Below are 26,816 nucleotides of genomic sequence, written 5' to 3' on the forward strand. Positions count from 1 at the left end.
TCAAGCTTTTTATATAAGCATTTGTATAAAATGTTGTTATGACTTCTGGCATGAATAGACACGTCTTCCTCTTAAAAATCAACTACAAAGCTGGAAAAATGATCAAAATCAGCTATTGCAGAGTTCTGAAATCTGACCAAAGTCATATAACTGGCTGAGAAGTGTTATTCCTGGAGACTACAAACCTTCAGCTAAGGACAGTGAAAAGAGCACTCAACAGTCTGCGGCTGTTTTGTCTGAGACTGTCCTTGTTCTGTTGTCTTAGTGGAACAGGCCATGAAGACTGGCGGCATGGGCAGTTACACTGGCAAATCTTAGTGGGAACTGGAGAGGCCAGGACTCTAGTAGCTTGAGACCAAGGTCGTATTCGGGCAAAGAGCGGGCTGTAGGAGTAGCATGGGGTTAAGAGGATGCTAAAGAAGTTGAGACAGCCGTGGGGACTTGAAAAGCTACCCACACATTCCCGACTTTGAGGAAGGCGTCAGTGTGTGTACAGCAGAGGCCAGGAGACACTAAAACACCCAAACATCCTGGCAAAAGAAACCTGTGTGTATGTGCAGGGGGGCACAATAGAGTCCACTAGAAGCAGCCAGGGAAGCTTCATGATGGCCTGACATTTAGAAACTCTCTCCCTGGGGGAGGGTCTAGCTCAGTGGTAGAGTGTGTGTTTAGCATGCATGAGGTCCTGGCTTCAATCCCCAGGACTTCCATTAAAAAATAAATAAATAAAAATAAACCTAATTACCTTCCCCTCCCAAAAAAAATTTTAAAAAATTTTAAATAAAAATTTAAAAAATAAAAACTGTCTCCAGATCAAACGTTAACCTTGCAACAGAGACCAGAGACTTCACTGGCTAACGGTCTAAGCATATTTTTTGTCAAGATTAAGATGAACCTTAAACTATTCAAAGAGCAATTATCAGTCGTGATCCAGACTTAAAAAGAAAACAACAAAAGACTGAGTAGAGGAATAACCAGGCACATCACAGGGAAGAAACGTTCATAAATTGGTCCCAGCAAGTTGCAAAACAAGTAAAGAAACAAACACAATGACAACACTCAGTGGAAACAGTCAGAATCCAGTGCTGCTAAAATAAATTATAAAAACGTTCATTATTAAGCAAAAACAAATGTTTGAACATGAAAAGAAACAAAGTATAACTAAAACTTAGAAAAAATAAAGGTCCACATGTATTTCTTCTGACTCCCACTAGATGTGCACTGCAGCCAAAACTTCAAGGGAGCGCTCGTGAATACATCCAAAGAGCTAATGGAGATAACATCTAAAGAATTTAAGGAGAATGCAGTGGCTCAACAATAGAGAATCTCAACAAGCATAGACATCATTTTTTAAAAAAGAACCAACTGAAAATTGGTAAAAAGTACAATGGCTAAAATAAATTCTCTAGTTGAGCTTAACAGAAAATTTTAGATGTGAGAAGAAGAATCAGCAACATTGAATTTAAAGTAAAATAAATTACCCAGTCCGAAGAACAAGGAGAAAGATTAAATAAAAATTTGCAAAGCTTTAAAAACCTGAGGGAAAATGTCAAGCACAGTAAACATGAAACTGAGCCACAGGAGAAAGAGAAATAGAAGGGAAAATGCATGAAGAAATAATAACTCAAATTCCTAAATATAATGGGAAACTTAAATCCACAGATTTAAGAAAACAAATAAATCCCAAACAGAATAAAGACAAAGAGTAACATCTGGACACATCAGTCAAACTGTTGAAAACTAAAGAAAAAGAAAACTGTGTTAGCAGCGAGAGATAAATGATCAGTCACACACAACACGCTCAATGGCTGACTTATCACAAGTAACAAGCAAAAAAATCTCTCATTATACTCAAATTGATAACAGAAAAGTACTGCCAACTAAGACTTTCATAACCAGCAAAACTTACCTTCAAAAATGAAGGCAAAATGTAGACAATTTCAGAAATAAAAAGGACTAAAAAAATCTGTCACTACTAGACCTGACTGACAAGAAATACTAAAATAAATCCTTTAGAATGAAAGGAAATAATAGAGTAATTCAAACTGACAGAAAGAAATGCGTGCTGGGACAGTAATTATACGGCTGTATATAAAAGACTATAAATTTATATTCTCTTTCTCCTACTAACCTATTTGAAAGACATAAGATAGTATAAAGCAATAATGATCACACTTTTTGGGGGGCCTTATAACATACAGATATGATACAATTATATTAACACAAAAGGAGTGGAGGACAGGGAGAGATACTGGAGCAAATTTCTACATTTTACCATAACAGAGTTATGGTGGCTCTGAGTTAAGTTGTAACAAGTTAATATACACAGTGTGACCCCTAAAACTTGAGGGCACAAGATTCAACCAACAGAGCAGACCTGGCCCACCACCTGCTTCTTCATTCACGTATGGATGATGACTGTTCTCAAAGTACAACAGCAGAGTTGCAGCAAAGAACATACAGCCTACAGAGTCTAAAATATTTACAAATGGTTCTTTACAGGAAAAAAAAAATCTGCCAACTTTACCAAAAATGAACAATAAAGAAATAATTCAAAATAAAGTGGTAAAATATAAACAGAGAAATTAAAATAGCATACTGAAAATGCTTAGTAGAAGAGGAGGCAGTAAAAGAGCAGAGACACGGAAGAGACAAAAAGCCCCATTGCTAACCCCCGGGCAGGAGGGGCAGGACCCAACCGCCGCAGCCCCGTTCTGGCTTGCTTACAGCAGGCGTAGTTCTGGGAGCACACAAGTGCCTGCAGGTGGCCCCCAAGCAGAGGTGGGGTTGAAATCTGACCTTGTCCCACCAGGCTTTGGTGGGTCTACATCCCTGGTGCCTTTGTGAGCTCAGTGCCTGCAGGTGATCTGAGCCAATTACAAGTATGCAGCTGGGGAAGGCCTGCTGCTGGCTTTGTGGGCTCCGCACGAGGAGGTAGGGCTAGGGATCTGGGCTGGGGATAGGCTGACTCACAGCTCCCATGGTGGGTCCAACTGCTGCTGCAGACACACAAAAACCGTAAGAGAATACTATGAACAATTACATGCCAACAAACTGGACAACACAGAAGAAATGGACAGCCTTCTAGAAACATATAGTTCACCAAAACAGAAATAGATCATTTGAACAGACTGATCACTTGAAGTGAAGTAGAATCTGTAATAAATAAAATAAACTCCCTGAAAACCAAAGCCCAGCACTGGATGGCTTCATGAGGGAACTACACCAGACATACAGAGAGGAACTTACACCAAACCCTTCCCAACAAGCAGAGCAAGAATTAATTATACAGGACTAAGTGAACTGATAAAGGAGGATCGTGGCTTTTTGTTTGGAACGTTGATGGTTCTTTAGTGTTCTATTCTCTGGATATAAGAAAATTCTTTTCTTTTTCTCTTCAGCTATTAATAACTTACAGCAATTTTACAGATACACCATTGTAAACAAGGAGGAAACATTTGTGTTCTCCCTGCCTAATCCTCCAGACTTTGGAAAATCTTTTTAAGGGCTCTTATTTTCATGGCAATGTAATTATTTGCATAAGCTAAATAAGACTCGGTTCTCTTTGTAACAGGACATAATTGGAAACATTGATTATATGCCCCAGGCTTTGACTGGAAGGTCCTCCTCAAGAATGATGTGATAAACCAACCCTAAGGAGCTCAAGTTGACTTTGCGGAGCCAATGCTTACAAAGCTCTCTGGACAAAGTGGGTTGGTAACTGGTGTACAGGATTCCCAACTTCACAGGTGAGTGGAAGGTTACTTCCTGGCAGGCCTGGGCACCCTGAGATATTTGGGGACCTAGAGGGGAAAGGAATTCACTTCAGTCAATAGATATTGCAAGTGAAATCTGTGGTGAGTTCTTGGCCTGGCTTTCTAGACTTGAGACATCTCTTTTAATTTTAGGAAAGCAGACAAAAAAATAATAAAGACTGTGTGGTCAATTACCATTTTTGTTGCACTTATTGTAAATATTCAGGTAAAATCTAATAGATCAGATTTATTTTGTAAACAGAGTCAGAAGGCAGATAACTGTGGAAGAAGTTATGTTTGAGAGGAAAACCATAGAGAATCCTTGTGGTTCCCAGTTCTTCTAGTGCTACAACTCTCCAAAGGGATGTTTCCAGTGTTCGCTCACCTTCCTTAATTGCGGCCACTGAGGACTAGAACCTGAGTGCCCAGGTTTTTACTGGGACTTTCCAGAGAAGCCCTGTGAGCCTCAGCTCCGCTCCAAGCAGCAGCCGCGCCCATCATCCGGGGCCGTGCGCCATCCCCAGGGTGTCCGCTCTGCAGACCGGGAAGCGGGCTGCTTCGCCAGTCCTCACTCCACTGTCTGCAGACAGTTCAGACACCCAACGTCTATACTGGCTACTCTCTGGGTTCAGAAACTGGGTTTCCAACCATTATCTTTGTTTTTCTTTCGTTTCCATAGAAATCGCCCTCACTGAATGCCTGACTGCTTGCAAATATCCTCTGCTACCAAGTCCCAGCAGATGGTCTGCTGGCCCTCAGTGAACAGAAAGCAGCCGAATGAGAACATTGAGTTACGCTGTTCAAGTGGAAGAAGAGCATTTCTTCTTTCCAGCAGCAAGAAGAGGGGCCGACATAGACATTCTCCTTGACCGAGCTCCATTCAGGCTTTTCTGAGCTCTCGGCTCAGCTAGGTCCAAAGCTGGGCTTCTATCTCTGTCCTATGGAGTCCAGTTTTAGTATGAACCCTGCTAAGCCACTTTGGAGAGATTCTGTGCCCTCTGGTCACCCTTTACGGGTGATTAGTTTTCATCCCTCTCCATCCCTCAGGAGATGTCTGATCACCCTGCTCTGCCTTCAGCAAGAATCCTGTCAAGTCAGTTAAGCCAGAACCCCCCACCCCTGATGTTTCCTCTCAGTAATTTTCCACCCTCCAACTCCCCCCCTCAACACCCACAGCCACCCACCCACACACACACACACACATACCCCTCCTTGGGTGTTTATAGTCCATGCAGTATTCGGAACTGAGCCCAGGTCTAAACTGAGATCTCTCTTCTCTTACTGCAACATTCATGATTAAAGTCTGCTTTGCCACTTTAACTACTGTCCAGCTCTGGTTTTTCTTTGACAGAAATTTTGCACCAAGCAGAGAAAAAAGAAAGTAGCCAGGAAGAAATAAAGCATAGAAAATCATACCAGGGATTCACTGTGAGCACCAGGGGAAGAAGTCAGGTGGGGGAAAATGCAGTGGAGGCTTTGAAAGTAGATTTTCTGCTTGTGAAACCGTATATTCTCACTGAAGAGAAAGCAAAGAACATGTGCTCCAGTCCCACTCCCCAGAGAGTACCACTAATGTTACATTGAAGTTTTACTTTCAATATAGTTTCAACACATAATTCTTAGTAATGAATAATTTGGCATAGCATTTTTAATTGTATTTTTCCTGTCAGAAAATATTCTATGGACAATAAGTTTATAATCATGGAATTCTTACTTTAGATAAGACAATTTTTTTAGATTAGGTTAAAGTTCACAACAAAACTGAGAGGAAGGTACAGAGGTTTCATATGTACCCCTGGTCCCTAAACGTGCATAACTTCCTTCAGTATCAACCTCCCCCACTCCAGTGGCACCTCTGTGACCCTGAGGACCCTGCATTGACACATCACAGTCACTCAGAGCCCACAGTCTACATTATGGTGCACTCTTGGTGTACACTCTGTGGGTTTGTACTGATGTACAATGACATGCATGAGTCATTCTGGGTTCACACCAAGGATTTTCCTTGTCCTAAAGTTCCTCTGTGCCCTGCCTATTCCACCACCCACTGGCCACCGCTCATCTTTCATCTGTCGCTGTAGTTTTGTCTTTTCCAGAAGGTCATATAGTTCAAATCACACAGTTTGCAGCCTCTACAGACGGGCTTCCTCCACTTAGTAATGTGTATTTGAAGTCCATGCATGTCCTTCCCTGGCTTAATGGCACATTTCTTTCAGCTGGATACTATTCCACTGTCTGGATGTACCAGTTTATTTATGCCTTCACCTACGAAAACATATCTTGGAGTGGCAATTATGAATAAGGCTGCTTGAAATTTTGTATTTGTAAGAAAAAATACATTTGGTAATTCAGATAACCAAAATATATTTCTCACATATATTTGGCCTTCATCCATGGTTCCTGGCTCACAGCTCCCAAAACTCTTGGAATTTCTTAAGTTTTGACAGTGATAAAGGTGTTTTTGTTATGTGAAATAGGCAAATATGTTAGTGAGGATCTGTTTCTCAGCTGTCTGCTCTGTTCCACTGATCTCTTTGACTGTCCTTTTGCCTGTATGACACTGTCTTGATCACTGTGGCTTTAGAGTAAGCCTCAGACTTGTACAGTGCCTGTCCTTCAACTTCGCTCTTCTCTATCAGCATGCTGTTGGCCATTCTGTGCCTTTTGCGTCTCCATATAAGCTTTAGAATCAGTTTGTCTTCATCCACAATATAGCACCGAGATTTTGACTGAGATTGCATTAAATCTATAATTATGCCGAAAAAATCTAACATCAGTATCTCTTCATTTATTTAGTTCCACTTTGACCTCATTCATCAGAGTTTGGTGTTTTTCTTATATAAATCTTGTACATATTTTGTTAGATTTATACATATTTTTTAAATTTGAGGGTTCTAATATAAATAGCATTGTGTTTTAAATTCAAATTCCACTTGTTCACTGCTGATATACAGGAAATCAATTTACTTTTGTATGCTAAACTTGTATCTTGCAACTCTGCTCTAATCACTATTAGTTTAGAGATTTTTCTGCATGTGTATTCTTTTGGAATTTCAACATAGATAATCATGTTATCTGTGAATAGATAGTTTTATGTCTTCCTTTCCAATTTGTGTACATTTATTTCTTGCCTTATTGCATTAGCTAGAACTTCCAGTATGATGTTGAAAAGGAGTGGTGAGGGGAGGAGCTTCCAAAGAAGGAGGTATCCTTACTTTGACCTTTATCTTAGTGGGAAAACTTCCAGTTTCTCAGCATTAAATATGATGTTTACTATATGGAGGAGTTTGGTAGGTTCTTTTTCATCAAATTGAGGAAGTTTCCATCTCTTTTCCTAGTTTACTGAGAATTTTTATCATAAATGGGTATTAGATTTTGTCAGATATTTTCTGCATCTATCAACATAATTATGTGATTTTTTTTTTCTTTTTAAGCCTATTTTTTGTGGTGGATTACATTAATTGATTTTAAAAAGCTGAACCAGCTTTGTACACCTGGGATTATTTATGTTTATTTATTTATTTATATTTATTCATGATGTATAATTTTTCATACATATTGTTGGATTCACTTTACTAATATTTTGTTAGCATTTGCCATCTACATATTTAAGAGATATTGGTCTGTAGTTTACTTTTCTTATAATGTCTTTTCCTAGTTTTGGTATTAGGGTAACTCTGGCCTAATAAAATGAATTTGAAAGTATATTCTCTACTTCTATTCTCTGAAAAAGACTGTAAAGAATTACCATAATTTCTTCCTCAAATGTTGGTAGAACTCACCTGTGAGCCCATCTGGGCCTGGTGCCTTCTGCTTTGGAAGGTTATTGACTAGTTATTCCATCTCTTTAAAAGATGTAATTCTACACAGATTGTCTCTTTCTCCCTGGGTCACAGAGTTACCTTCACTGGTGTGCTCGTTAGTGTTGAGGTAAGTGTTTAACAAGTAGCTCTCTGGAAAAGAAAAGCCCTGATTTGCATCAGTTTAAGATTTTTGTTATGTAAATACTCCCACTCTGGCCCATTGCAAGCTGTCAACATGAAGTCACTGAATGCAGATTTGGGAAGAAATGCACAAAATAGGTTCTTATGAGAGGACATAAGTCACCTCAAGCACATTGCTGAATTTATTTTCAATTGCATGGCTAGACCAGACCTTGTTTCATCTTTCCTCTTAGTTATTTACTTACTTAGTTAATTCCCATATATTTTCCTTTATAAATAAATTCTGTCACTCTAGTATCTAGTCCTGAAAAAAGAACACTGGATAAAACTTATGAGGGAGTCATGACAGTTATCAATGATCTGGAGAATAACTGAATTTTAAACCGTGGGTAAGATAAGATTTTTGCTTGCCTTTGTATTTTGTCAAGAACTGCAATGACAAGGTTGCACACCATCATTTATCATCAATACCACTGCTTTCTCCCCTCGCTAGTTTGCTTGTTATGTTTCTGGCTGCGTTTTGAGTTTGCCTTTTATCTCTGTGGGTCTCCTGGTGCATATGTACATAATTAAAATTTTTTTCTCCTGTTAATCTGTCTTATATTCCAGGGGATTCCCAATCAATAACCAAGAATTATTCTTCCTTCTACAAAGTTCAGGCCATGCTCACTGAGAATTTTGGCATGCCTGAAAGATGACCATAACGAGTATCCTCAGGCATTTCTCATGCCAAACACCTTGGAAACAATTTTTCACTCAAGAAAGTGGGGCAATTTTTCACTCAGGAAAGTGGCTGATGTAGAACTGATGTAGTTCACAATGCTGATGCAAAGAAGCAAGTACCAGCCAGGTGGCAAGCAAAGCTACAATTAGAGGTGATACTGTAGGTAGATAACCTGCCTGAAAATAATTCTCGACGAATGTAAAGCAAAACTTCCAGAACCCCTCTCCAGCCACACCCACTAATCCCACTGAGATTGTAGTTAGAATTGCATCACTCCTGTAACTTGAGAAGACTGGAAATTCTGCCCTGTGGGCAGTTTATCACGGAAGATGATTGATGGTCTCCATTCCTTCCCATCTTTTATGCCCTTCAGGAAAGTTCAGTGCTTTTTCCATATGGAACCCTCAAATTTATTGACAAATTTTCCTAGGTATTTTGTTTGATTTCTGTTGTGTCTGACATGTTTGGGTGTGCTTGGACAGAATATGTAGTAAGATGATTAGAAACTCTTAGTGGGATCTTTGGGGAATATCTGATTCATCTAAAAGATTCCTGCAGTCATTCACGCAGCAACCACTGATTAGAGTCTGCCCTGTGACGAGCCCTCTCAGGCTCAGTGCCCAAGTACTGGAGACAGAGGACGGGTCTCACATACCATGGTTCAAGGTCTCCTGGGAAAGACTGGGAACAAGCAAACACCTGTGCATTCTGAAGACATCAGGCCAAAGATGTCAAAATCACGGTGGGAATTCTCAAATTTGGACAGAAAGAGAAGGTTGGTCAATGGCACACTTTCATCTAACGAAGATAATACATGAGTTAAGATGGTGGAAATAAATTTTGAAAAGTCAAAAGAAAACAAATGACGCATTGCTAAAGGGAAGACCAAAAATGTTTAACAAATTTCAAGAACCGGAAGGTAGTTCAGGAAACAGATTAATTTCACCTTGAGCTAAGTAAACAAGCCCATTTGAAATAAAATTTTGCATCAGAAATGGAAAGACTTGGGACAACCATATGGCCTGCATGCATTTCAACTAATCTTACTTTCTTAATGGCTTAAAGGTAAATTTAAAGTTAAATTAGGTTCAGAACACAATTGGAAGTTAAATGGTGTGTAAATTAATAGCTCAACTTTTAAAGGAATAGCACTAGTTTGGATTTGGAAATAAGCTGGTGAAGAACCACACATGTGCAAAATAAGAATGTTTTCTACTTTGTAAAACTTCATTAAAATTGCTTGCACGGAAACATAACAAGCAAAGTAATGAGGGAGAAAGCAGCAAGGCTAAGGGTACAGAGCGCAGAACGCTAACGTTTTGGGGGAGGGGCACATTCAGAACAATCAGAAGTAAGATGGATGCGGCTGACAGCAGAGTGGTTTACAGGTCTTCAAAAAAGACAATGAAAAAGCACTGGTGCAAGAAAAAGGAATGGTTGGTGGTATTTATCGCAGGCATTCACTGTTACGATCAAATTCATTGTCCAGTTCTTTCCAGGGGCGTTTTCTACTCAAGGGTGCCACATTTTCTTTTATGCTTTTTTTTCCGTTCAAGGATTTTCCAATAAATTGTCAGCAGGTGCTCAAGACCACTAGTGACTAGGTGGTCGGGCAGGCACAACAGTGTGAGTCCACATCTGAGGTGGGCTGCCTGTCAGGACACACACAGGCCTGCAGTCAGAATACTTTCACTTTATATCTTATTGTCTTAACCGCTGCAGCTAAAGCAGTGGCTCTTTATCCTTCACTAGAACTTCAAAGCACAAGGAAATAGAAGTACGGACTCACACGTTTTTACTTCAAGTCTGCACTCCTTTGTGTCTGAGAACATTTTTATTGCTATAGCATAGATGTAAACGACAAACTAATGAAAAAAGCAGAGGGGATAAAAGGAAGAGATTCAATTAGTGATGTTCAAGTTGTCATACTGTTACTATACATAGTATCATTCCCTTACTTCTGAAAGTTTTTTCTGAGTTAAAAAATATCCCAGAAAATAAAGAGCCAGTATGATGTGGGGTTATCAAGCTGAGAAGTAATAAGACAAACGACTCCACAGACCTGTTCCTCTAGCTGAAGCATCTGAGACGGACAACCGCACCTCGGACAGGGCGTGTGTGTGTGTGTGTGTGTGTTGTTCTCATGCACTCCCTCATCTGGAATTATTTCCCACATTGGTTAAACAGCAAGTTTCTGCATTTCAGCTCATGTGTAATTAAACCACCAGGGAACATGGAGCAAAATGTGCAACAGTCTATTAACCCAACAGTCAGACATTCTGCAATGATTCTGAACATGTCTGCATTTCCCAGGACAAACTTTTTAAAAAGGATTTTACAGTATGCTATAAAATGCACTAAAAGAAAAACATGATTGAGTCATACATTTTTCTTAAGGGTTGTATGTAATTAGAACCTGTTATTTTTGATAAATCATAACCAGAGAAAATGCTCAGCAAATCAGTTTCAGTAAACTGGACTCCAAATTAAATTGCCATTTTATTTCTTCAGTTTATTTGTTCATCTTTTTATTTGTTCATTTATTTGCCTCTAGATTTCTTAATGTAAAATTATAATTGCTTTTATTCTCAAAACAGTTTAAAACAACAATAAAAGCACAATGTTTAATATCAACTTCTTCCTGAAATTAGTGGGAGAAGACTTTTCTTTAGTTACAGAAAACACAGTATCTCAAATTACTTTTATTTATAATATTTCATAAGATATGCAACACAGTTCAATTCCTTTATTTGAAAACCACTGCCAGTATGCAGAGTTAATTGTTTATTGAATCAGGATAGTTTAGTAAATATTTGAAGGCTAATAACCTAAAACCTAAGCCTTACAAAATTTTTACAAATATATTTATCACTTTCTAGTTCTTCTTACATTTGTTTGTTCTAAAAACATTTATGGAACAATTACTATGTGCTCACACTGTCCTAGGCACTCAGGATCACAGGAGGTCCATATTCTAACACACCAGTAAGAGGGAAATAGTAAGTCACTCCATGAGATTTATGATGCCGTAAAGACAGGAGAATGTGGTGATGTGGACAAGCCTGCCTAAGGATGGAGTATTTTATTTTTACTTTATTTTTTCAAGGCATTTTCACTTGTTTTTAAATTGATAGTTACTATACAATATTATATAAGCTTCAGGTATAAAACAGAGTGACTCACAAGTTTGAAGACTGCATTCCATTCACAGTTACTATAAAATACTGGTTACCTTCCCTGTGCTGTCCATTACATCCTCATAGCTGATTTCATACAGAGTGGTTTACCCCTCTGACGCTCCTACCCCCGTTTTGTCCCTCCCACCCCAATGCTGACCACCGGTTCATCTGTAAGCCTGCCTGTTTTGTGTTACATTTGCTTATTTGTTGTATTTTTCAGATTCTGCACATAGGTGATATGGTAAGTATCTGTCTTTCTCTCTCTGACTTATTTCCCTGAGCACAAAGCTCCCCCAGTCCATGGGGATGGAGGGTCAGAGCAGCTCCCTGAGGCATGTCCAGGGAACTAGAATCAAGGTGATTTTAAGGAACCAGCAGGCGAAGACCTGGCCAGGGTGCTGCAGGCAGTGAAACAGAGTCAGGAGTGGCTCTGATGTGGGGATGGGCCGGAAGTGGCCAAGGAGCAGGCAGGAGAGCAGGAAGGGAGGTGAGTGACCAGGGGAAGCCTGAGGGCACTCGGACCAGAGGGGTGGGAGGGAGGGAGGTGGATTTAGGTGTCACCCAAGAGGAGGGGGTGGAGCGTCCCAACCGAGAGGAGGAAGGGAAAGAAGGAGGGACGCATCACACGGGACAGCTGAGTCAGGCACCTAGGACCCTGGGCTGATGCCACTTCCAGGGGCTAAGGAGGCAGGGACTTGCTCTAAGTGTGAGGCGGGGCATCATGGGTTCCGTCATAGTCCTGCCCTCCTTGGTGATGCTGAGCAGTCACTGCAAGTGGTAACGTTACTGCACACTCAGTGTGGGCCAGGCACCATCCAAGTCGCGTTACGTGTGTTTTCACTTTACCTTCTCACACTGTCATGCTCATCCTGTGTGAGGCACCGTCATTGGCCCCATCTCAGAAACGGGAGGACAGAGTCATGGAAAGCCTCCTACCTTGCGCAGAGGTGTTAGATCGGGTTTGAACCCCAGCAGTCAGACTCAAGCCTGTGCCCCCAACCCCTGTGCTGCAGTGCAGGCTCAGGGAGGGGAACCGGCCCCGTGGTGCTGCGTGTGGGGACCACCAGCACCTGGCATGCATTTTCAGCATTTGAACCTACAATGAAGTTCATCCTTAAGACATAAAAATGAGATTAGCTTTGATCCTGTTAAACTATTAAGTTATTAAATATTCAAAATCTGAGGAAAGAGAAGCAGTGACGCCCAGAAGTCAGGGCTGTACACGATAACGTGGCCTGATAGAAACCATCTCCACACACCAGGACTGTGTCGCCCGGGAGGGCTTGGTCACAGACCTGGAGGGGCCACAGTTAACACGCAGGGCCTCCCAGGGACATGACTGGTGACTCCGGTCCCACTGGCCACTGGCAAGACGGTTAGAGCACCTGGATCCCACGGCAGCACTGTTCTCAGTCTGTGCACTGAAGCCATTCTGACATTTGATTATCTAATTCACTTCCTTGGTGTTTCTCTCTTCATGCATTCACTCATTATTATGTGTCTGCTGACAGGAGACACAGAGCGGTGGACTCTCATTGTTAACGCACCAATGTGCGGCCATGCAGCTATTCTCGATCCTTTGGAAATCCTCAGCATTTCCATCTGCTCTTTTAATACAACCATCTCCCAAATCTGGTTACTGTAGGCCAACTTTATTTATAAAGCACAACCCCTCTTACTTTGCTGATAGAATTGGGTATCTGAGATTAAAGATCTGAGCACCAGCTCCAGACTAGGACATATTCGCAAACTTGATGCCTTGAAGAATGTCTGACAGTCTTCTTTGATGTCACCGTGGGGCTGAACACCAGCATGCATATCTAAAGCACCTTGCAAATTCACCTGCTTTGACAAGACGATTAAATTTAAGTCTGCAGCCATCAGATTGTTAATACATCTGTGGTTAGGTAATGTTTCATGTATCTAATCTCCAGTTCCTGTACATTTGATACAATTTAGGACAAATATTCATATATTACATATGCAAACAATATAAGGAATGTGCAGAATATATAAAGTATGTGCAAACTTCGTTCACATTTGTGTTATGTAAATTTATGTATTAAATCAATATTTGTGGGCAAACCACTTTTCAAAGTTCTCAGAATTTAATACTGAATAAGAAAATACAAATCCCAGTTAAGATAAATCAAAGTTCGCTGACTATAAGGGACTCCCTTCAAATTAAAAGACACAAGTAGGTCGAAAGTAAAAGAAGGGGAAAAGACACAACATGCAAACAGCAATAAAGCAAAACCGCTATTAGATAAAATAAATTTCGAAACAAAGAAACTTTCTAGAGACAGAAGGGGACATAACATGATGATAAAAGGGTCAACCTAGCAGTAAGACGTCACAATCTTAAATGCGTATGCATCAAGCAACGGAACCACAAAATGCACAAAGCAAAACTGACAGACCTGAAAGAAAAAGGAGACAAACCCACATCAGTGGGACATTTCTGTGCCTAGTATTCTCTGCATAGAAGTGATCATGAAACCGGAGCCACAGCCCTGAGAGGTGGCGTTCCTGGGCCACCCACGCCATGAAAGGACTTCGCCAGGAGCTGCTGAGCCACAAACACAGGGGGGCGGGGTACACCTCAGCTCACACGTGCTCACAGTCTCGACAGGAGGAGGGACTTCATGCTCACCCCTGCCTCGTGTGCATGATGGTGAGACATCAGCCTGCTTTATGTGCTTAATCCCCAAGCATCTTGCAGGGAGACATCCTCTGCACCTTACAGACGCAGACACTGACACGTGAGGAGGTTATATAATTTGCCCGGATATGTACCAGACCTTTCTTGATCTTAGCTCTAATTTTAGTGCCCACACACTTTCTGCTGCACTGTAGCATTTCATGTGAAGTTAGAAAGATTTAAAAAAGAACTCAGAATTCAAAAGGGGGAAAAAGAGGTAAAAACACGTACAGGCTTAGCCAAGACATACATCTCAACAAGACGTCATCCCCTAAGCCTGTTTCACTGTCACGCGCTTCACTGCCACTGCCACAGCCACGCATTTCCATGTATGAGCTGAACTTGTTTTTGACAGCTACCCTGAGACTCAGCATGGTCCTCTGACCATGCGACAAAAGATGAATGCACCTGTCAAAGTAACCTATTCCTGCCTAGGAGAGCACCACATCTGAGTAAAACATTTCCTCCCTCAAAAAGAAAGGAAAGAAAGAAAAGAAGGAGGAAGGAAGGGAGGGAGGAGAGAGGAGGAGAGAAGAGAAGGAAAGAGGGAAGGAGGAGGAAAAGCTATCCAAGTAATCAATTTCTTAGTAACAACCACAATTCTAAACTTTTTCTCTAATTTTTGTTTTGCTGAATCACGACAGAAGTGCATGATGAAATACACCTTTCTGCCCCATGTCCTGTGACAATAACACGTTTGAGATAACAGGGTACTAATTAGGTTACAGCTCAAACTGCACTACAGGCTCGGGGAGAGTTTGTCTGCTTGCTGGTTTACCTGCAATAAAACGTGTCTGTCCTTGACGCTGACACGTGTGGCCCACTGCATGACGGTTTCTGTCACCCCCACTGCCTCCAGGAGCCACTCACTCAGTGGTTCCTTCCAACGTGATGCTGGAAGGTGAAACTTGGTAACAATCGCTAGCACTGACTGAGACCCTGTGCCGACAGTGTCCTCAGGACTTTTCTATAGGAAGCCGTGCAAAACCCAGGAAGAAGGGCCTGTAATGACCACCCCTTTGACTGCTTGCACTGGGAGCCCGCCTTACATGGTCTGCAAACAGATCTGAACCCAAGCTGCGAGGCTGCAGGGCCTGCAAATTTAAGCACTAGCCTTTTTATTTTGAAAGACAGTTCCCACCTCTGACAGCTCTTCTCCACGGCTTCTCTGCCAGGTCGCATGGGTGGCCCGAAAGTTTGAAAACCTGTAAGAGATAAGTTTCCATAGTGACGGGAGGAGGAAACAGAGGAGCCTCAACGAAAGGGCTGGTTCTCTTTCAGACAAAAGCGCCTAAGGCCAGGCCTGGGCCTGACTTCTCAGCTTCGTCCTTGAGGGCGGAGCTCAGCACCTCACGCGCAGAGCAGAGCTGGCACACGGCCTTTCACTCACCTGCTCTAACGAGGCCCTTATTCACTCCTAAGGACAGAGAACCCTTAGATTAAAGTGGGAGCAGCCGGGACCGAAAAAGTCAGGAGGCCGACAGAGATCCACACCTTACCTACTGTGAAGTCAAGCAACCTGAGGCTACTTTCAAAGACAATTTGACAACCCAAAATGCATGTGAAGGAAAGCGGTGACTCATTTACTCCTCCCCCTAAAGCCCTTGAAAACAGAAAGGAACTGCCTGGCAGGGTGCATTATACATCATTTTCAATAAAAATGGTAAAATATATTTTCTAAGGAAATCAGGGACAGTCAAATCTATTAAAACATATTTTAGAAAGTTACAGAATAGACTGAGGTTCTTGTCTCTCTGCTTCTTGTTTAGAATTAGCGCCGGTTTTCCTACATGACAGAAAAGGGCTGGACCGTGCATCGTGACACGCCCCAGGGACGCCCTTTCCGCAGCCTGCCTGAGGGGAGAGGTGCCTTGAGCAGAGGTGGGGGAGGGGAGGATGGGCTCCTAAACTGCCCGATGGGCAGCTGGGCAGCTTCCTCCTCCTCTCCGTCCTGTGAGGTGTGCCCGTGCCTGGGGGGGGGGGGGCTCGGGGTGTCAGTAAACCTGCCCGCACAGGGGCGACACCTGTTTTCCTCCCAGTCCCCCTATCCAGCGTTCTAGAGCCTCCTGGCGCGCACTCTTCACTGTAAGACAGGGAGGAACAGAGAAACAAGAGCATTAACAGGTTTTCCAAAGTGTATTGAAGGCCCAAAAGGTGTCTTTCAGCTGGCATTCGATTCATTTATTCAAACATATCTACTGAGTGTGAGATATTTTCAAAGCAAGCTATGATGAAACAGGAGTGAGTCCCGCTCGCCCACACACGACATGTACAGTGGATGGGGGCCCGGAACATGTCAGCACAGTAAAGCTCTAAGGGGGTGAGCAAGGACAGGGACCCGGCTGAGGAAGGTCAGGGGATGAGTCTCAGAGGCAGAGCTGCCCCAAAGCTCCCGACTGGTTGGCAGGAGTCAGCCAGCTGGGGCAAGGAAGGAGGGCCCCAATATGGGGGAGAGAGTCTGAGTCACAGGCATGCTCGGGATGACAGAGGACCGCAGCCCACTCGAGGGCTTTGAGAAGATCTGCCCCTTGTGGAGGTTCAGGAGTGAGGAGTGAGAGAAGTTAACGCAACGGAGTGGGGAGGGCGGGCAGGGCAGGCTGGACGCTGCCCTGAGAAGTAGAAGACACTGAGCAAGGCTTAATGAGAATGCACATTCTGGCAACAGTGTGGGAGATGATTCTAGGGGGACAAAGTGAGAACCAGCTTAACGAGTTTGTTCAGCAACCCAGCAATAAGAAGGTGGTGGCTGGGGCGAGGGTGGGGGCAGTGGGTTAGGGGAGAATCTGAGACACGCGGCCTCTTTAGAAGTCAGGTGCGCAGAGCTGGGTGATGGATTCTGCTCGTGTGCAGTTGTGACTGTATTTGCTGTTAGATCTAGGTATTTATATTATACTTTATTTTACATATTTAGTATTTAACAGCCTATAGATCAAACAATATATTATTTTGTTTATGTTTTACATTAATTACATAGTTATTCTATATCTATTTTTATATATTATTTATAGATACATATAGCAATTTTCTCTCTCATACAACTACATTTAACTACTTGCACAGATTAAACACATGCAAAAATGACCCATCTGAGGAACTGTGTAACATCTCTGAGAAAACTTCCCTGAAATCTGCAGATAAAACTGACCACTCCATATTCTGTGCCTCACTATGTCACATAAATAGTTCTTTTACTGGGCCTAAATCATTTTGTGTTACAGATGTTCCTGTGTGGGTTATCTATCGTCTCCCTCTAAACTGTAAATTCGTTGAGAACAGAAATTTGTTTTCTCTTTATTTGTTCATTGTGCAACACACAATGAAATAAACATATATGCAATAAACATTTACTTAACATTGATTACTCTTTGGAAAATACTTGCATCCCAGAAATGTCTTCTGGAGAACAAATTATAGTTCTGTGTATCTTCCAAGTTTATAATTACATAGCAAGTTTACATTTTAAAAAATAGGATTAGGATTAGGAATTCTTGAGACTTTGACAAACTTGGAAAATAAGAAGATGAATCAGAAAACAGTTCTCACACTCAGGAAAACTGTATTTTCCATAGAAGCAATAAGGTACATAACAAATAATAGATAGATTCCAGATAGAAAGTAGCAAGGTGCAAGGAAACTTAAAACATTAAGAACACAAATTAAATCTACACACCACACACTAAACACACATACACACACACATGCACACCCATTCAGGAGAAACATTTGTGCATTTATTCACTTAACAAATACTGAAGCATTGTCAATTCATGTGACAGAGTTCGTATCTTCAAGAAGCGTAACTGACACTGTGAGACTCAGATACCAACAGCACAATGTAAAGAAGAGAAACACAGGCCAGTGCTGTTGGAGGAAAGCCTAGTTGGCAACTGTCATTTATAACAATGCTAAACTAGTTCTAAGTCAGAAAGAAAATATTAAGGGCAAACATACACAAATACCAGGTTTATTATGTTGCTGGTATTTACCTAATTAATGTTGAAGAATATAAGACAAATGTTACAAAAACAGAACTAATTAATTACCTGAAAAAGCTAGTATTTCATCATTTTCATTTTTTTTTCTAAGTTAGGAGTCAACATTTTGGACTTTAAGACATAGTACTGGAAATAAATAGAATAAACTTAAAAATCTAAGTATTTAAATTAGTGACTATTTTGAAAGGAGAAAAGAAAGTAAACAAAGTACACTAAAACAGATGAACACGCTTAGAGATAAAGCAGGTGCAGGCAAAGCCGCACGCAAGTATCGTGGTCTCTCCTGTCCTGAATTTCCCTATGTGGCCAGCAGGGGTCGACCAGAGGGCAGGAAGTCAGGGTTCTCATGTCACACCTGCAGCTGTTAAAGTCTGAGTCCTGGACATTTCATTTTCTTTCTCTCTCTCTCTCTCTCTCTCTCTCTCTCGATATAATTATCTTCAAGGCTTCAAATTTTTCTCAATCCCAATACTTTTGGATCTTTTTTAACCTGTCAGTCTTGAGAAAGATAATCTAAAATTCAGAGAAGTTAAAGAATGTGCATGAAGCTTCTTAGCTGTTTGTTTAGGGAAATTATTCTCTCTGGTAAGTAAAAGAATGTATCTGTAGTGTCCTCACCCGTGAACGCCAACATTAAAGGAATTACTTCTCCCATAAGTTTGCCACAAGAAACATACTAACTCTTCTGATCATGTGACTACAACAGCTTTTTATGATTACCTAGTATCTTTTAATTTTGAATCTTTCCTAAGGTCCAGCCTTTATCCCTCACATTGTACATAAAATCAATTTTTTTTAATTTTGAAACTCATAATTTTAAAGTGGTGCTGCATACAGATAAATGATAGTATTTAGGCTTTACCCTGAACTAAAAATTATGTCATTTTTAGCCTTTTATCATATATTTTAGCAACATCTAACATTCCTCAAAACTAAAATGTAAGTAAAAACCTGGAATTTAGGACATTCAAGAAAAGTCACTTATCCTCATAACATAATGACACTTTAAATTTGGGGGTAACAGTAAAGTCTAACTAGAACAAAATTAACATGGAAGAGTAATCTTCAAATCATTACAATAAGCTAATAATTTGACAATGAAGCAGCAGCAACTTCCACTAGGTAAAAGTAGAAGCAGGATAAACTGTAACACACTGAAAGTACTCGGTATGTGGAAAAGTGGAAAAAATGCAAAATTGAACTATTACTTATTTGTTTAAATAACACACATCTGCAAATATCATGGAAATGCTGCAATTACTTATCTTTACTTTCTGTGTGGGAATAGGATTTTACTTTTTGATTTACGTAACTGAATTCAGTTTAATGAATGATTATTCTTGGTTCAAGTCTTGGTAGTATTTATATTCACTTTAGAACTATGTTGGCCTATATGGTTATAAATTTCAGAAGAACATTTTTAAATCAGGTAAATTCCATTTGATAAATAGAAGTTAAATACCAGAGAAAGGATGTAATATCTTTGTTTGCAATTGCCCTTCAAAACTCATGAACCTGCAGCTGTAGGTAATTTTTGGGAAGAATACCAGGTAGAGAGGCAGAAATAGGGATGTGGGCAGAGGAACAAGAAAGCAGATCAAAGAGAACAGCCGTCATACTAACAGAATCGAGGATTTGAGGATAGGAGGCCCTTGGAAATACTCTAATTTACGGTACTGAAAAATCCAGCCCCAGCACCAAATCTAGTCTGCCACCTATTTTCTATGGTCCGTGAGCTAAGAAAGATTTTTATACTTGAAAGATTTTTTTAGGTTTAAAAGAGAATAATATTTTATGAAAAGTGAAAGTTACATAAAATTCATATTTCAGAGTCGATAAACAGTTTCCTTGGATCACAGGTACAGGGTCACTTGACGTATTGTCTATAGCTGCTTCCTTTCTAAAATGACAGGGCTGGGCCATTGCAACAGACACCACACAGTCCCTCAAAACCTCTACCCTCGTTACTCTCTAGTGCATCCCAGAAAAGTTTGCTAACCTCTGATGCAGCTGAATTCTTCTTTACACAAAAAGGAAGTTTTCAAGCTTTGGTCACCTGTCCAAGGTCCTGAAAACTGTTTCCAGCAGAGCTAGAATCAGAGCCCAAATACCCTGACTGCCTGTGGGACCCTTCCACTGTGCAGCACTACCTCCCTTCAGCACTCTTGTCCTAACAGAGCCACATGCCTACAGGACTTAGCACCTGATGGAAGCTCAGAAGCTTGGCAATTACCCAGTATTTATCCTACTATATGACAGTCATTTTGTGAGGCAAGATACTTCGATAATTTGATCATTACAGCACACAAACTTGCTCCCAGACTATCATTCCATATATGTATCATATCTGTATATTAATCAATATAGTGTCTCCTATACTTTAGACACCATTGCAAGTGCTTTGTAAACATCATCTCAGTTAATCTACTTAACATAATGCATACTCAACTTCATGATTAGATACGTCTGACTCCACGTTATGTCCCAAGCAATGAACTTGATTTAAATGTGCATATTATTTTTCTCCTAATTGTGAACTGACCTCTGCAGGACAGAAGGAGAGAAGGTCCTTCTCTTCTTTCACCTGCCCTTAGATTGTAAATTATGATTTTTTAAAATCTTTTCCCAGTGGGTAGCAGTATGGAGGCAGATATTAGAATGACAGAAGAGTTCTTTTGTGACTGGTGTTATCATAAGATGATTCATCTTTCTCTAGACCCGGAGATGTTAAATGCTCATTAATTCCCTGGTGGTTCTTCAAAGACCCTCACTGGCAGCACCTGTCTAGACTTACTAGGACATGGGCAGTGCACCTCTCTCAGGATGCCAGCTTGCCCCTCAAACCATGTTGCTGTTTTTGGGGTGTGTGCAGTGTCCCCAGGTTGTAGTCTTATCAGTCTATGAGAAGTACTCCCTGACAAACTGGGATTACAAGTTGCTCCCAAACCACCTTAAATATGCCGCTGGAAGAGGAACCACCACTGTCCCATCTTCTAGACTATCTGGGCATGAGACAGACACCTGCCCACTATATTCCTTTAGTTGCCAGGGCACGTGGTCAACTTAGAAGTCATTCTGTTGAGACCACTCACACTAGCCTGAGGGCAAAGGAACCCACAGTTCACTTCAGTAGCTCTGCCCAAAGACATCCCCTGCACAAATTATTTTATTGATCTTTTACAAGATCAATGTGAGTAAGGTACCAGGAATAGTTTTCAGTTATTTCTTCTTAAAATTTTTATCTTGGCAATGTTGGTATGTCATTTATATTACACATTTATGCCTTAATCAAAAATTCTAGTTTAACTTCCTGCTACACAAGATATAATTTCAGAAGCCTCTGGAGTCTCTGTAAGTGGACACTATCTGTCAAGATCATTCTCAATGCTTATAAAAATTAAGACTCCTGGCTTCACTCCATACTTGCTAATATAGCATCTGCTGATAATGCAAAATGTAGGTTTTAACAAGCTCTTTCTGAATGATTATTTTGCATATTAACATTTGAAAAAGTGCAAAAAAATTGTGCTATCTTCATTCTTTTAGGGTAGGAGGGAGGAAAATAATAGAATGGAAGAGAAGAAAGAAAGGAAAATGAATGAAAATAAAGCCAATAATCTTTGGTTTTTAAAATAAGCATATATTATCTAATTCATTTCTATAAAACACTTGTTTTAGTTTATCTCTAAAATACTATAATTGGGGTTTGAAATGAAAACAGACACATTGCTAACAGCAGAGGTAATGCAAGTTTCCAATTTCTTAATTCTGCTGTATTCACGTTTGGTTCTTTTAGAATATGCATGACCCTCACAAAAATGAGTAAGAAATTAAATTATTTTCATCAGTTCCATAAATAATGAAGCTTTAATATGATTCTTTATTCTCTAAAGCCTAGTTATTAGTTGAAATTACATGGGTCTTCAGATAAGGGATAAAATGTCACATATCAGGGAAATTATATTTTATCACAAGGAGTTAGGGACTGATGCCAGAGGGGCCTCTTTCAGAGAAGAACTATTATGAAGTTCTAGAATTTTTATTGCTTTCTTTAAAAATATAAAATGCATCTGTTTAGTTCAAGCACTTACTAAGTTTTGGAATTTTTTTTCCAAGAAAGCTTCAAATAGCTTCTTGTAATTTTGATAAACATAAATCTCTTACATACAGTCTTCCAACATTAATCTCAGTATTGAAATCCTGAACTATCTAGGAATGACATCACTGAGCTTTCAATCTAGTCCAGGGAAAACTTCTATTAATTAAATGACCAAAAAACATACGATCGACACGGCGATAGAAGGTATTTATCATGCTGTAGTAACAAAAACCAGAAAGATCTAAACTTGTCTAGAAACAGGGACGACTTTCCTAATGAAGTGGGATTTAAGCAGAAGGCTGGAGGATGGACACAGTGATGGTAGAGGAGGGATGAGCGCCAAGGGCCTGGGCGAAGGGCAAGGACGAGGAAGAACATGGAGCCTGAGGGGCGCTCAGGCCCAGTTGCAGCGTGGAGGGCACAAGAGACACCAGCAAGAGGAGGTCCGGGAAGGGCGACTGGTCAAAACAGGGGAAATCCTAAGTATTAGCTTACCAGGGTCTTGCCATAACAATGAGCCACAGACTGGGGGACACAAACAACAGATGTTTATTTCTCACAGTTCTGGGGGCTGGAAGTCCACGATCAAGGCATCAGCAAGGTGGGTTTCTTCTAAGATCTTGCTCTGCCCTTCAGATGACCTTCTTCCCGCTGTGCCCTCCTACTGCCCTCTGTCCACAGCGGTGTGTGTGTCTGTCCCAGTTCTTCTTACAGAGACAACACACATATTGGATTAGGGCCCCTCCTGATGACCTCATTTTGAGTTAATTACCTCTAAAAAGCCCCTATCTCTAAACGGTCACCTCTGAGGTATTAGGCATAGAGCTTGAATTTTCAGAGGACACATGAACCATCATGAGCGTTTGAACTTTAACAAGTGGAAAACGGGCATAACTGAAGGTTTATAAGTCAATAGAGTTGTGGCCTTCATTTATTTTTGAAAGTTCTTTCAACAAGCCACGTGAAGCGTAGTTGGGAAGGAGTAAGACTGGTGACACATTCACGGTCACCCAGGGGAGAGAGAACCAGGGGGAGATGGGTGCTGGAGGGGCCACCTGAGCTTGGAGAAATGGGAATGGATCCCAGAGAGAGGTCAGTGTAATATTATACTTCATTGTTATGTACCAAGGACAAAGAAAATTGAGGATTAGAGATATTATCTCATGTACAGATGCTAATGACAAAGAACTAGAAGAAGAGAAAAGACTGAAAATACAAGACAATGCAGAGATATTCAGAAGTATGACAGCGATGAGGCAGGGTCCCATGCGGCTCTGAAGCTGACAGCCACCTCTGCTGGGGGCAGAAGCCCCTCTTGCAGGAGAGAATGGTGACTGATATTTTTGTCTTTGTACTTGGCCAAACTCATTAGAAGGGAAAATCAGCTCCCATTGTTTAGCAAAGAAAGCTTTTCAAGTACTAAATCCAGGAATGAATTCTGTAGCAGGCAGGCATGAGTCAGAGTGAGGGGCTACTGCTTTTCATTTGGAACAAAAATGTGGCTCTGTACGTAGTCCCTTAACTTCCCTGCTGCTGGAATAAAAGAAGTTGTAACTTATAAAAGGAGTATTAATGTTTTAAATTGCATTAATACAATAATGATGGTTTGAAAGGGAAAAAACACACCTTGACCTTAAACCTTCTACTGAGCTCGTCCCTTTTAAACCCAAACCAATGTCTATTTTTCACAATGACTACGGTTCTCACTTCTGCCTCTTATCTCTGAGCTTCGCAATGACTTTCTGATTTATTTACCCTCACCAGAAACCTTGAGTTTTGAAGGTCACAGCTTAACATTAATCTTATAATATAACGTTTAAATCCTTTAGCAATGTTTTTTGTTAATTTCTTATATATGTTTTACTATGAAAATTTTATAATAATATAATTTTATAATAACTTTTCAAAATAAAGCATATATAATAAAATGAATAAATTTTAAAAAGCTACATACAATTAGAATAATGGAATGACCCAGCCAATACCCACCATCCAAGTCCAAAGGCATCAACACTGTTCTATCATCCTCCACCCCTTTATTTTTTTGCTGAATTTTAAGCAAAGCAATTCTTTAATACCATTTTCTTTCAACTGTCAACATGTTTAACAGAAAAGGAAATTTTAAACAACAAAAATATCATGAAAACCCCTAATAACATTGGTAACAACTGCTAAATACCATCTAATACTCAATTCATTTTGAAGTTTTCCCTAAAAGTCTTGTTTTTGGTCATTGTTTTGTTTAAATCAGTGGCTAAACAAGGTCCATATTTGCATTCATTTGCTTTTTCTCTTGAGTTTATTTCATCTGTAACTGTCTCTGCTTTCTCTCCCATGCTGTTTATTAGCCCAGGAAGCAGCATTGCTCACATTCTAAATTTGCCTGATTGCTTCCTTATAAATACTTATTAATCCCTGGATTAACTTAGTCATAAGTTCCTCTTCTTGGATAAATTTAAAATTTTGTAAGTAAGTGGATTCCCAGTGACCATTAACAAACTTAGACCTCTAGTGTGATTACCTAGACTAATCATAGGTGCCCAGTAAGACAATGAGTGTCCAACAATGGGACAGAAAAGTGTTCTGATAAGTCTCATAGTGAAAACAAGGTGTGCCCCCCTTATTTCTAATGATACGTGACAAATACTCTACATTCTAACAAAACCAAATACGTGGAGCTGAACGTGATGGGCTTTCATGCTGAGTGCAAAGGTCTATTCCACCTGAACTGAAAGGCAGGTGAGCTCCCAGTCCAGGTAAGGCCAAGATGTAAGCGTGCACAGCCAGCTGCCCCCCGCCCCCCACCCCCGCAACGAGCATGGCAGTTCCTGGGCTGAGGCAGCACCCTACCTGCACACCTCCTGCTCTGAGCCTTCCTTTCCACTTATCTATTTACAGGTCTTTGACTCAGAATGACTCATCTTAGTCTCATTTCAGAAACTCAGCATGAGCTGCCCCCAGGGTGTCTTCCTCAGGGGCACACAGACATCCTGTCCTCACGTACTCTGTGGCTCTGTCCACTGGCGTGGAGATGGCTTTGCTTTGCAAGATGCCAAGGAAGGCAAAGCCACCTCCATCCCTGCTGCTTACCTTTCAGTTAACAAAAAGCAACATTGATGTCTTCTGAATCATGACTTATGGGTCTAGGATTTAAGTATATGCCACCCGTATTACCAGAAAAGATATGACATAAATATGACCTATTTGTCATAAAACAAAAGCATACAAACTAGAGAATTCACAGCTATTAAAGCATTCAGGGGAATCCAATAACAAGAGTTAATAAGAGTAACAAGGAATGTACTCAAAAGACAAAAAGTAAGTAACTAATTGAAGAAATTATGAGGAAAGATTAGACGAGTGATGATACGCTCATTCAGATTAGATCTGGGTAAAAGAGATCTGAAAATAACCCCCGTGAGACGGCCTTGCCGGTGCCGACGCCCGTGTTAGATAAGGACCTGGCCTGGTAATTAAACTGAGTTTTACTCCAGGAGTTACTTAGCAGGTACAATGGTCACACCCAGGTGGATATTTGGATGAAGGCAGGGAAATCTTGCAGCCCTTCTGAGCAACGACAAGAAGCACTGAGACTTTCTGGTGGAAGCCCAGAGCCCCCTCCAGTCCCGCTGGAGCCCAGGCCCCACAGGTGAAGGGCTGCGTGCAGCCTCAAGGCTCAGGGTCGGCCGACGGGCCAGCCAGGAGACAACCACCGAATAACCCAAGTGAGTCTAAGACGCTCTCGCCTGCTCGGTGTTGGCTACGCAGTCTCCATGGAGTCAGGGTGTCACTTGCTGTCATAACAGGGTGTCACCTGTGTGACTGGCACTGTCTTCACTGCCCTTTGGGTGGAGCCCACCCACAAGCTGCAGCCACGTCCCCTGAGTTGCACCTACCCTCCCCACCCACCTTCTTACCCATGGGATTTTCTCAGCAGTGAGGTCTTGTAGGTCAGGAGCAAAGTTTTTAACTGAAACACAGCCTCCATCCACACTATCAGAACGCTGAACAGAAGGAGATATTAAAACTGTAGGCGGCACTCATAAAGTTGCCACATTTAAGCCAATTATTTTTTTCTTTATCATTACAGCCAAATGTTAAGAGAGGAAATGGAAGGAAATAAAGTACTGGAATATATAAATAATCACAGAAAGTAACTAGAATTAATATGCAGTCATTCCAGTGTCTCCTGCCAGATCTCTAACAAAATCTGCTGATTAGATAGTCTTAAATTTAGTGTCTATTTTCTTCAGGAACTTAGTAAAAAAGAAAAAATAGAACTTAAAAAACCAAGAATCAAGCAGTAGGCTGGAAATGAAGAAAATTAATAGAGATTGGTAAACCTATAACTGAGATAATGCCCCATTAAATAAATACGCAATAATTCTTCCTGGTAAGACTGAAATATTGATCTGGAAA

The 26,816-nt window shown here is 40.8% G+C and overlaps 1 protein-coding gene and 1 long non-coding RNA gene across 4 annotated transcripts in view; one reads left to right on the top strand and one right to left on the bottom strand.

Annotated features, from left to right (window-relative positions):
- The window catches only part of SNTG1 (syntrophin gamma 1), a 315,377-nt gene that overhangs the window by 256,477 nt on the left and 32,084 nt on the right, over positions 1-26,816 (bottom strand). Inside the window, exon 2 of one of the 2 annotated variants that reach the window (XM_072952000.1) lies at positions 15,445-15,508. The exons of the other annotated variant lie outside the window; for it this stretch is intronic. The gene's annotated coding sequence lies outside the window, so the exon portion shown is untranslated. The remainder of the gene's footprint in view (positions 1-15,444; positions 15,509-26,816) is intronic. 2 annotated transcript variants of the gene reach the window in all.
- On the top strand, positions 2,909-4,977 carry LOC140690222 (uncharacterized). Of its 2 annotated transcripts, none has more exons than XR_012065405.1 (3): positions 2,909-2,934; positions 3,608-3,749; positions 4,435-4,977. It is a non-coding gene; the product is annotated as an uncharacterized lncRNA (long non-coding RNA). The 2 variants fall into 2 exon arrangements; XR_012065404.1 differs by lacking the exon at positions 2,909-2,934 and adding an exon at positions 2,935-3,018.

Source organism: Vicugna pacos, chromosome 29, assembly GCF_048564905.1.
Source record: "Vicugna pacos chromosome 29, VicPac4, whole genome shotgun sequence".
Classification (NCBI taxonomy): domain Eukaryota; kingdom Metazoa; phylum Chordata; class Mammalia; order Artiodactyla; family Camelidae; genus Vicugna; species Vicugna pacos.